The 10,094-nt window shown below is 41.5% G+C and overlaps 1 pseudogene; it reads right to left on the reverse strand.

The window, feature by feature from the left end:
* Positions 1-4,471: 4,471 nt before the first annotated feature.
* On the reverse strand, positions 4,472-7,222 carry LOC114702832 (annotated as a pseudogene).
* Positions 7,223-10,094: the final 2,872 nt, after the last annotated feature.

Consider the following 10,094-nt stretch of genomic DNA (forward strand, 5'->3'; position numbering starts at 1 on the left):
TCTTGGTGCTCCTATGAATATGTTTATATCAGGCCCACAGAAATAAAAAAAAATCTCTAAATGCTCAACTCTTTCAGTAACTCCTATCCTTCCTATTCTGGCTTGCAGTTCCTGATATTCATGGGAGCCACATCTGACACCAATGTAATGTTCCTAATGGCTCTATGAGCCAGTCCTTCAGGACTGATTTCTCTTATATTGCTTAGGCTATATTACTCAGTTTCTTCACCTATACTATACTCATATTGATCCCATCTGCCTCCTTGCCCCACAGCCTTATGAGGAAGAATATAAAAGGCTCCTTTGATGCTTGCTTTAAAGCCTTTCCCAAATGCAAGCAATTCATTGCCATATTAGTCCCCAATTGTCATAGTATTATGTACTGATCCATTACAAAGGTCCCCATCTATATATTGAATCATGCGTTTTCCCCACTTCTGTATAAAACTTTGGACCCAAGGAGTATCTTCTGTCACTTTTACCTTGCTTAGCTCCCTCATCACTGTATGGTTCTTCTCATTGATTCCTTGTTTTGCATCTCAGGAAGTACTGTTTAGCATAGAGCAAATTTTTATTCTTTTCCTCGCCCATTCCAGCTATAGGAAATGACCATGAACACCTCTATTTTATCCTCTTTTCCACATGTCATGCCATATCAGAGGCTAAGGCAGAAGAGAACATCTATATATATTTTTTTCTGATGTAATTCCTACCTTATAAGAGGACAGATAGCTTATTTCAGGACAGATAGCTCAGCCTTGCCCCGCCCGCAGGGCTACAACGGGTTCTCGACCACCCTAAGGAGGGAATGTAGGGACAGGAAATACAAAGGAAAATACACCAAGTCTAGATTCTGATCAAGGTGCAACTTTATTTTCTCCAGAAGGGTTTATATAGTTCCTGCAGGGTGGGGGGAGCAATAAGCTGTCATCTGCATAAGGTGGGGCAAGCTAACAGGATGTTTGTATAGGATGTTTACAGGGTGAAAGGGTCAAGGGCTCTGACTCAATGTCCTGTTGCTAGGCAACCTGACTGTAAGATCTAGTTCCCTGTTTTATGGGGGGGGGGTCTGTATTTTTCCACTAACTAGAGATTCTGTCCTTGTCCCTGACACAGCCTCAGTTGCCTGTCTTACCATCCATAGCAAAAGCCACAAGACTGATGTCACAATTGGCTTAGGATTACATTCTATATATGATACTTTCAAAGAATGAAACACATTCGCTAGTCTATAAGCCACTTGGTATCCTTGTGCTCATGTAGTAGACCCCATTCACCAAGGTAGTATATCATACTACCCTATATCAAGTAGAGGAAGACAACCACCCTGGATTTCCATCCAACAATGTTCCACTCTCAGTGGCTCAAGCCTTGGTTTCACTTCTTATCACCAATTGCAGGGGCCTTGCAATTGGCGGGCACTACAGCAAGGAGTCACAGCATCATATATTACAATAAGCAAAAGTATCCATGTCAGAATTCCTCAAAATGTGATTCCCCTAAACAAGTCAGCCTTTAGTTACATGTCTTATAATCAATTACAGGGGGCAACTGTGGCTATGTTGGCTCATGTTTGGACACCAGTTGTGTTGTATAACTTATTGTGGAGAGATGTAAACAGACATCTGTTCAACCCAGATAAAGCACCAATGACAGAAAAAAGAAATTATTCTCTCCAAGTATTGCTTGTTAAACCAATAACGTTACTGAGCTACTTATAGGAGCATGTGGAGTGGTATATGAGGGAATGGTTGCTTCAAAGGCAGCTGCATCACCAAAACCCACTCAAACCTGCATTACAAATCACCAAACATATATCATTAAAGCTCCCTGACCACCTGCAGGCACCTTCCAGGAAGAGACTCTTCTCCCCCAGCAATTGCTCACTGCTTGTACAAACTTTGGGAGCAGCCTTGTGATGGTTATAGTTTTCTGACATTCCTAAACCTTACAAGTGTGCCGCCCCCAGCCTTCTTCACGGAGGGACCATGCTAATTCAGAGAAAAAAAGCTATACAAAAAACAACAATACCTCTACATAACAATCTCCAATAACAGATTCTTGTTTTACCATTTTCATCTCCACACCCCACTAGTAGGTAAACACAAATGGAATTTTTTGAAATTTACTATATGCATTTCAACCCACATAAGTGTCTACAAAACAGGCCCACTCTTCGGTTCCCTGTTGAGCTAACTACATTTCTATACAGCGTCAAGAGTCTGCATATGCAATATGTTTGCCCACACTTGCTGCAAATAAATGAATCTTCTTCCCAAGTGGGGATTTAAACTGTCCAGAAGAGAAGAGAGAAACTTATTCCTAAGAAGTTTAGTGATAACACTGAGATGTCTGTTTTAGATTTGAAGATAATGATTCTTTGACTCTATGGATTTTATAAACCTCCCCAAGGCCCCTATCCCAGGAAAGAAAGCAGAAATGGTAATAGGCCTTCAAACTGAAGTACAACTCTCTTATAAATACCAGGCATTCCACCAGAACAAAATCTCCAGAGAAATCAACTCTCCAAACATGTTCATTTGTCATGAATAATTTTAAAAAGAAATGGGATTTTTCAAAATATTGTCCCTTGACTATAATAATGAAGCACTCATTTCACACAAAGCATCTCCCAGCTGGTACTGCTACTGTGTGGGTTTCCTGTCCTGGCCAGACCTTTTGAATTGCTTATTTCAACCTTTTATAAGCCACGGGGCTTCAACTCACCAATGTCATCATCACTATCTCTGAAACAAGTTCTGAAGGCTAGAGAGCAGAAGCCTTATGCCAAAGGACTACATCTACCCTTGTATCTTGAGGTTTCAAGTATTCACTATTTCTCATACAGAACCTCTTGTGTGGCCTCATCCTAGTAGTGACTGGGCATTTCTGTAGGTTATACTTGCAGGGAGAAAACACTTCCCAAAGTGTAGTGCTCATTATAAAACCCTGTCCAAATCCAGAGTTTTCTACTTCTCTCGGCTTTCTTTTCAGTCTTACATTTTTTTTTCACTTTTTAAAGATTTAACAATTGTACAAAATAATGGGTTTCATTATATCATTTTGTACATCTATATAATAGACTTGATCATCTTCAATCCTCTATTATATCCTGATTCCCCTCTCTCCTTGTCCCTTTATTCCCAAGCCCTACTTCTACTTTTGTGTACTATCTCTATTGTTATCCTAAATTATTATCAGCACATGTATACATACATATAAATATATACATATAACCTACTGAGTTCATTTAGTGTTGCTCATATGGATATACTTTAAGGACTGACCACTTGTTGGATAACCACTTGCTGGCTTCATCCATGAGGAACACTAATTGTTCCCCTCTCAGCAGTCTTTAATTGACCATAGTTCCTCATCTAGGGGTGGAAGCTTGTGAGATTTCTCCCATCCATGTTAACATGTCAACTGGTATTGTCATTATTCAAGTGTTCTGTAGGCAACCATATTGTTGATATTTAGTGGGTACAGCTTCCCTGTCACATAGAAGACAATCTTGCAGCAGATGCCCTAGTCCTCTGGCTCTCACAGTCTTTCCTCCCCCTCTTGTGCAGAGTTCCTTGAGCCTTAGGTGTAGGGGTTGTGTTGAAGATGTATCAGTTGGGCCTGAACTCTATGATTACTTGTTCTCTATATTTTGGCTTTCTGTAATGGCTAACATCTGCTGCAAAAAGAAACTTCTTTGATGAGGGGTAAGAGCCACACTTGTCTGTGGGTATAACATAGTATTTAGAATGCAGTTAGAAAGTGGAAATACTAGGTTTTTCTCTAGGTTCCATGACCTCACCAGCCACGGATAGTTTGCTAGATTTATAGTATCAGGCATGAATTCCTTCCTACTAAGTGGGCTTTAGGTCCAATTAGACAAATGTTACTTACCCCCAAAGTATAGCTCCCACTATTTTCACTTTGGGAATATATTGTCATGCCATGGTTTCTTGCACAATATCAAGCCACTCAAAATTCTAGCATGGATGAGAGAAGAGCACATGAGGCTCCATCTCTATCTAAGGAGCTATCAAATTATCCAATCAAGAAAATCTCTCTCTGGCATGCCCAGCTGTTTGGATTTTAGTTTATTCCAGATGTAATCAAATTGACAATTGAAATTAGTTATCATAAATCCACCCTTTGTCAACTTGACATACAATCACATCCCCTTATGTTATGTTTAATTTCCAAATGAAAACAATAACTAGGTCATACTTTTACATAACATGATATAACTATCCAATGGACAACCAGAATGCATTATATATTTTAGAATAGGTGGCAATGTCCCTTAAGGAGTGCTTAGTCTTTTACTGTCTCATAACTTAATAAGATAACCACCATTCTTATTATAGTGTTGTATTACATGAGAGAGGAAACAAAGCACAAATATCATTTGATTATGTGTATGTACATGCACAAACATGTTCTTAACAAAATAGGAAAGAAATACCCATGTCAGTTACAATCCACATTTCTGAAACTTGTCACATGAACTTAGCTGGTATTTACAGCTAACTTCCTCTACTACCCATTCTGTATTTCCTCCACTCTCATCAAGAACCTCAACAGGACTTGGCTCTTTTCTTGGAGGAGTGACTCATACCTTCATTTCTGACAAGTCTCTGCTCTTTGTTATCCTGTCTGGGTTAGACTGTTGTAGTTTTCCATTGACTTTAATCACAGGACATGGTAGCACCAACAGATGCCCTAAAGGGTCTCCTGCATTCCAGACGTAATCCTTCTTACCTCCATTGTGGAAAAACAATCCAGTTTTCCCATGGTAATCTGGATCAATCGCCCCTTCTAATATTGTTATTCCTTTCTTAGCCTGTTGGTTTAAGGGCATTAGAAGCCCAAAGTGGCCAAGGGGAAGCTTGAGATTCCAGTTCAACGGAATGTTTATTGAGAGGCAAGATCCCTCCCTTGTTTGGAGCCAAAACTTCTAGGTCAGCGGAACTTAAGGTCATAGGATCAAGAAGCAAAATTTTTCCTAGTGTATCACTAGGAACCTGTGGATCCTGGTTATGAGAGAAACCATACCATATATTGGACATAGATTCAAAGCATATAGCACCTTCTGGAGAACATATACATATATGTGTGCATTATGTATATATAATGTGTATGCATATTATAGTATGTTATACATACATTGTATGTTATATGTGTTATACATACATAATACATTATATATTATGTGTATATATACATATTATATATAATACCACAACAATGGAAAGGGTATTCTATAAGTCTACATGATGGTACTTTTGGTAGAAGCATTACATGCAAAAAACGCAAATCCATAACCAGAATAAGTATTTATTCCAGTAAAGACCAGTATTGTCCTTTACACAGAGGAAGTGGTCCAATGTAGTCAACCTGCCACCAGGTCACTGGTTACTCAATCTTGGCAATGGCGCCATATACATGGAGAAGTTCAGTGTTGGTTTCTGCTACTAGCAGATCTGGCACTCAGCAGCTGCTGCCAAGTCACTCATGTTGAGTGAAAGTCCATGCTGTTGATCCCATGTATAACCTCCAATCACTGCTACATTGGCCATTTTGTTCATGAGCCCATTGGTCAATGACAGAGATGGCTGGGGATCTTTCCAGCTGTAGCTGACTGTCCACATAATGGATCAACCTATCTATCTACTTGACTATTGGATTTCTCTGCTGATGTGGCATTTTGTTAAGCATTTACATGGGACACAAGTATCTTTACATCCTTTGCCCATTTAAAGAAATCTATCTACCTACATCTTCCCCAGATGTTTTTCTCAAAAAATTTCTAATCACATTCTTTCCAAGTCTCTGGCCATCCAGCTAATCCATCAAATACAGCCCATAAATCAGTGAACAATCACACATCTGGCCATTTCTCCTTCCAAACAAACTGTAATACCATGTGTACTGCCTGAAGTTCTGCACACTGTGAATATTTCCTTTCACTATTGTCTTCCAGGGGTGTCCCAGGAAAGAGTTATAATGCTGCAGCTGTCCACTTCTGGGTTGTGCCTACATGAACCATGTGCAGAACCATCAGCAAACCAGGCCCTAGTCTTCTCTTCCTCAGTCAACCAATCATAGGGCACACCCTATGAGGCTATAGGTTCATGCTTGGCAGCAGGCAGCATCGTGATAAGAATAGAAACCATAGTTATTTGGGCAACGTCTCTTAAAGGGACAATAGTTGTCTACAGATGATGGTAGATCCTTGCTCCAAAACCCAATGGTCTCCTCTGTGACTCACCTATAGGGGCCTGCCAAAGGTTCCAAACAGCATTTCCATTTGCTATGGACACCTCAAGTGACACCAGGTCTGCCTGATCACATGGTTCAAGTGGTAGAGCCATCTGGATTTGTTGAAGAGCCTTCTCCTGTCCCAGGCCCCACTCAAAGCTAGTAGCTTTGCAAGTCACTTGGTATATGGGCCAGAGTAACACACCCAAGTGAGGAATGTGTGGTCTCTAGAATCCAAATGGGCCCACTTAACATTGCGCTTCTTTCTTGGTGGTGGGAGGGGCCAGGTGCAATAACTTATCCTTGACCTTAGAAGGAAAATCTCTGTGCGCCCCACACCAATGGTCTCCTAAGAATTTCACTGAAGTAGTAGGCCCTTGAATTTTGGTTGGATTTATTTCCCATCCTCTGATCCTCTGGGTTACCAACAAGTCCAAAGTGGTTACTACCTCCTGCTCACTTGGTCCAATCAGCATACTGTCATCAATATAGTGGACCAGTGTGATAATTTTTGGAAGAGTCAAAAGATCAAGATCCCTTCTAAGTTATGACATGGGGCTGGAGAGTTAATATATCCTTGAGGTAAAACTCTAAAGGTATACCGCTGGCCTTGCCAGCTGTCATAAAATTGTTTCTGGTGGTCCTTATGGACAGGTACAGGGAAGAAAGCATTTGCTAGATCAATAGCTGCACACCATATACCAGAAGATGTGTTAATCTGCTCAGATAAGGACACCACATCTGGTACAGCAGTCACTACTCGATAGCCAATTGTCATTCTCCATGATCCATCTGTCTTCTGCACAAACAAAATAGGAGAGTTAAAGGGTGATGTGATGTGGACCACCACCCCTGTATCTTTCAAATCCTTGATAGTAGCATTAATTTATGCAATTCCTCCAGGGATGCGATATTGTTTTTGGTTCACTGTTTTCACAGTAGAGGCAACTTCAGTGGCTTCCATTCATAATATACCTCATTCCTCAGGTCAGGGAACCAATGTAAGAATTTTGCCAACAAGGATGACCCCAGCTTAGACTACTAGCAATGGTGGAGAGGGTGCCTGAGCTGGCTTACCCTGGTAATCAGATTGGTGAATATCCTAACTGTCATCATAGAGCCTTTGTACAGTAGCTGATGGAAGCAGATGCAGAGATCCACAACCAAGTACCAGGCTGAGCTCCAGGGGTCCAGTTAAGGAGAGGGAGGAGGGATTATATGAGCAAGAGATCATGATGGAGAAACCCACAGAGACTGCCCAGCCAAGCTAGTGGGAACTCATGAACTTTGGACTGACAGCTGTGGAGCCTCCACGGAACTGGACTAGCCCCTCTGCATAAGTGAGACAGTGTGTAGTTTGATCTGCTTAAGAGATCCCCTGGCAGTAGGATCAGGATCCATCCCTGGTGTGTGAGCCGGCTTTTTGGAGCCCAGTGTCTATGGTGGGACACCTTGCACAGCCTTGGTGCAGGGGGAGGGGCTTGGACCTGCCTCTACTGAATGTACAGAGCTCTGCTGACTCCCCATGGGAAGCCTTACCTTTTCTGGGGAGGGAATAGGGAGTGGGGAGGGAGGGAGGCTGGGGGTGGGAGGAGGGAAGGAAGGGGGATCTGTAGTTGGTATGTAGAATGAATAAAAAATTTCTTAATAGAAAAAAGAAAGTAACACACACACAAGTGAATTTTGCCAACTTTTAAGTCCATCTATTCCAATCAGATGTTCTGGGACTTGGGAAATAATGACAGGATGAGTTCTGGACCTGCTGGGCCTACTGTGAGTCAGACTTCAACCAAAACTAGATTAATCACTTGACCTCCATAAGCCCCTACTGTAACTGGAGGGTCACAATGCTTCTTGGGGTCTCCCAGAATCCATGTCAATTCTGAACCAGTATCCAATAAACCCAAGAAAGTCTTATTGTTTCCTTTCCTCCAGTGTACAGTTACCCTTGTGAAAGATCATGGGTCCCTCTAGGGAAGGATGGGAGAAAGCCTACATTTCAAACTCTTGGGTATTTTGTTAAGGTCCTTCCTCAAGGAGACCTGGCCTTGCCATAATTGAAGGGATCTGGGTCTGCAAACTGGCTCAATTCTGGAAAGTGTTTCATGGGTCAAGATTGCTCCTCTTACCACAATCCAATGTAGCCTTCTTTTTTTCATTTGTTTGAGAAATTTTCTGCCTATATATATCAAACAAAAATACAGTAGGTTTCTTATCTGTCTTAACTGTTTCATTCTTGGAAACACCATGATTGACTAGTCAGTACCAAAGGGCCATACAAGTCATTCCACCATGAAAACCATTTTCCTGTGCTGTCCTTTATAGACAGGACCATTGTAGACATTGTTACAATAACTACGTTTACATTGCCTTTGGCAATTCAATGCTTCCACCTGGCCTCTGCTAGTCCAGGACCCCATTGAACTCATCACATTCAATTCATCCAATTCAACAGCAGCCTCTCCAGCCATAAGGTCTGGCACAAGGAAAAGATCAATAACAAAGCTCTTCAAATGTGCCGGTGCCCCTCTCACTGTTTTGAGTTTTATAGCAGTAGTGAAGGGCGTGTCCTCTGAGCCTTCCCAACATGGAGGCTTAGACTTTACACAGCATACCCACTCTAGCATTTCAATTTTCCTGAGCTTAAAATTCCTTCATCAGCACTAAGCCAAGCCATAACTTATGATAAATGCTTCAGCCAACCAATCCAACAAACTTTGACACCATTTTAACTGTGCAAGCTTCCATATTAAACCTAGAGCCTCCACTCGGTGGGGCCATATCAATAAACTCAGGCCGATACAGTTTTCCATTCCTTCCACCATTATCCCACATGTTTAAAATCCATCTCCACACATATTCCCCATATTTCTGTTTGAATGAATTAGCAAATTCATTAAGCTCTTTAGTAGTATAGTCCTTATGGACTGCACTTTCTACCTCCCCTCCAGGAAACTATTTAACCTTCAATCTGGCTAGTCTTTGTGCAGTGGATGGTAGTTAGTGAAGAAAATCACAGCTGGTCAAGAAAGTATAGAGTGCTCAGTCATAAATGGACATCAAATACCACAACCTGCACACGCAAGGCATAGGGACCAACATGGAAGAGAGGGTGGAAAGATTACAAGAGCCAAGAGATTGGGGAGGACTAAAGCAAAACTGGATCTTCTAGGGAAAGGGGAGTCACTTTTCTTCAAGGGTTTTGGTCCTGATAAGTGGACCATGGTACGGTGGACAGTGCCACATCCAGAAGTATATAGACAGCATGAATTAGAGTTGATGAGCTATTAAATATTTAATACCACAAACATTGTGGTGGTTTGAAAGAAAATGGCCCGCAAAGGGAGTGTTACAATAAGGAGGTGTGGCTTTGTTGGAGCAGGTGTGGCCTTGTTGGAAGAAATGTGTCACTGTGAAGGTGGGCTTTGAGGTCTCATACATGCTCAAGCCACGCCCAGTGTCTCAGACCACTTCCTGTTGCCTGTGAGTCAAGATGTAGAACTCTCAGCTCCTTCCCTAGCACCATGTCTACCTGCATGCTGCCTTGTTTCCTGCCATGATGATAATGGACTAAACCTCTGAACTGTAAGCCAGCCACCCCAATTAAATGTTTTCCTTTATAAGAATTGCCCTGGTCATGGTGTCTTATCACAGCAGTAGAAACCCTAACTAAGACAGCCATGAAGTTGGGGATGTAGGGATGTGGAGTAGATATGGGAGGAGTTAAGGGGAGGAACTGAGGGTGCATATGATCAAAATACATTATATGAAATTCTCAAAGGATTTACAAAAATATTTATTATAAAAGAAATACATTGTTAACTATATCCACCATA

The sequence above is a fragment of the Peromyscus leucopus genome, chromosome X, assembly GCF_004664715.2.
Source record: "Peromyscus leucopus breed LL Stock chromosome X, UCI_PerLeu_2.1, whole genome shotgun sequence".
Lineage (NCBI taxonomy): Eukaryota > Metazoa > Chordata > Mammalia > Rodentia > Cricetidae > Peromyscus > Peromyscus leucopus.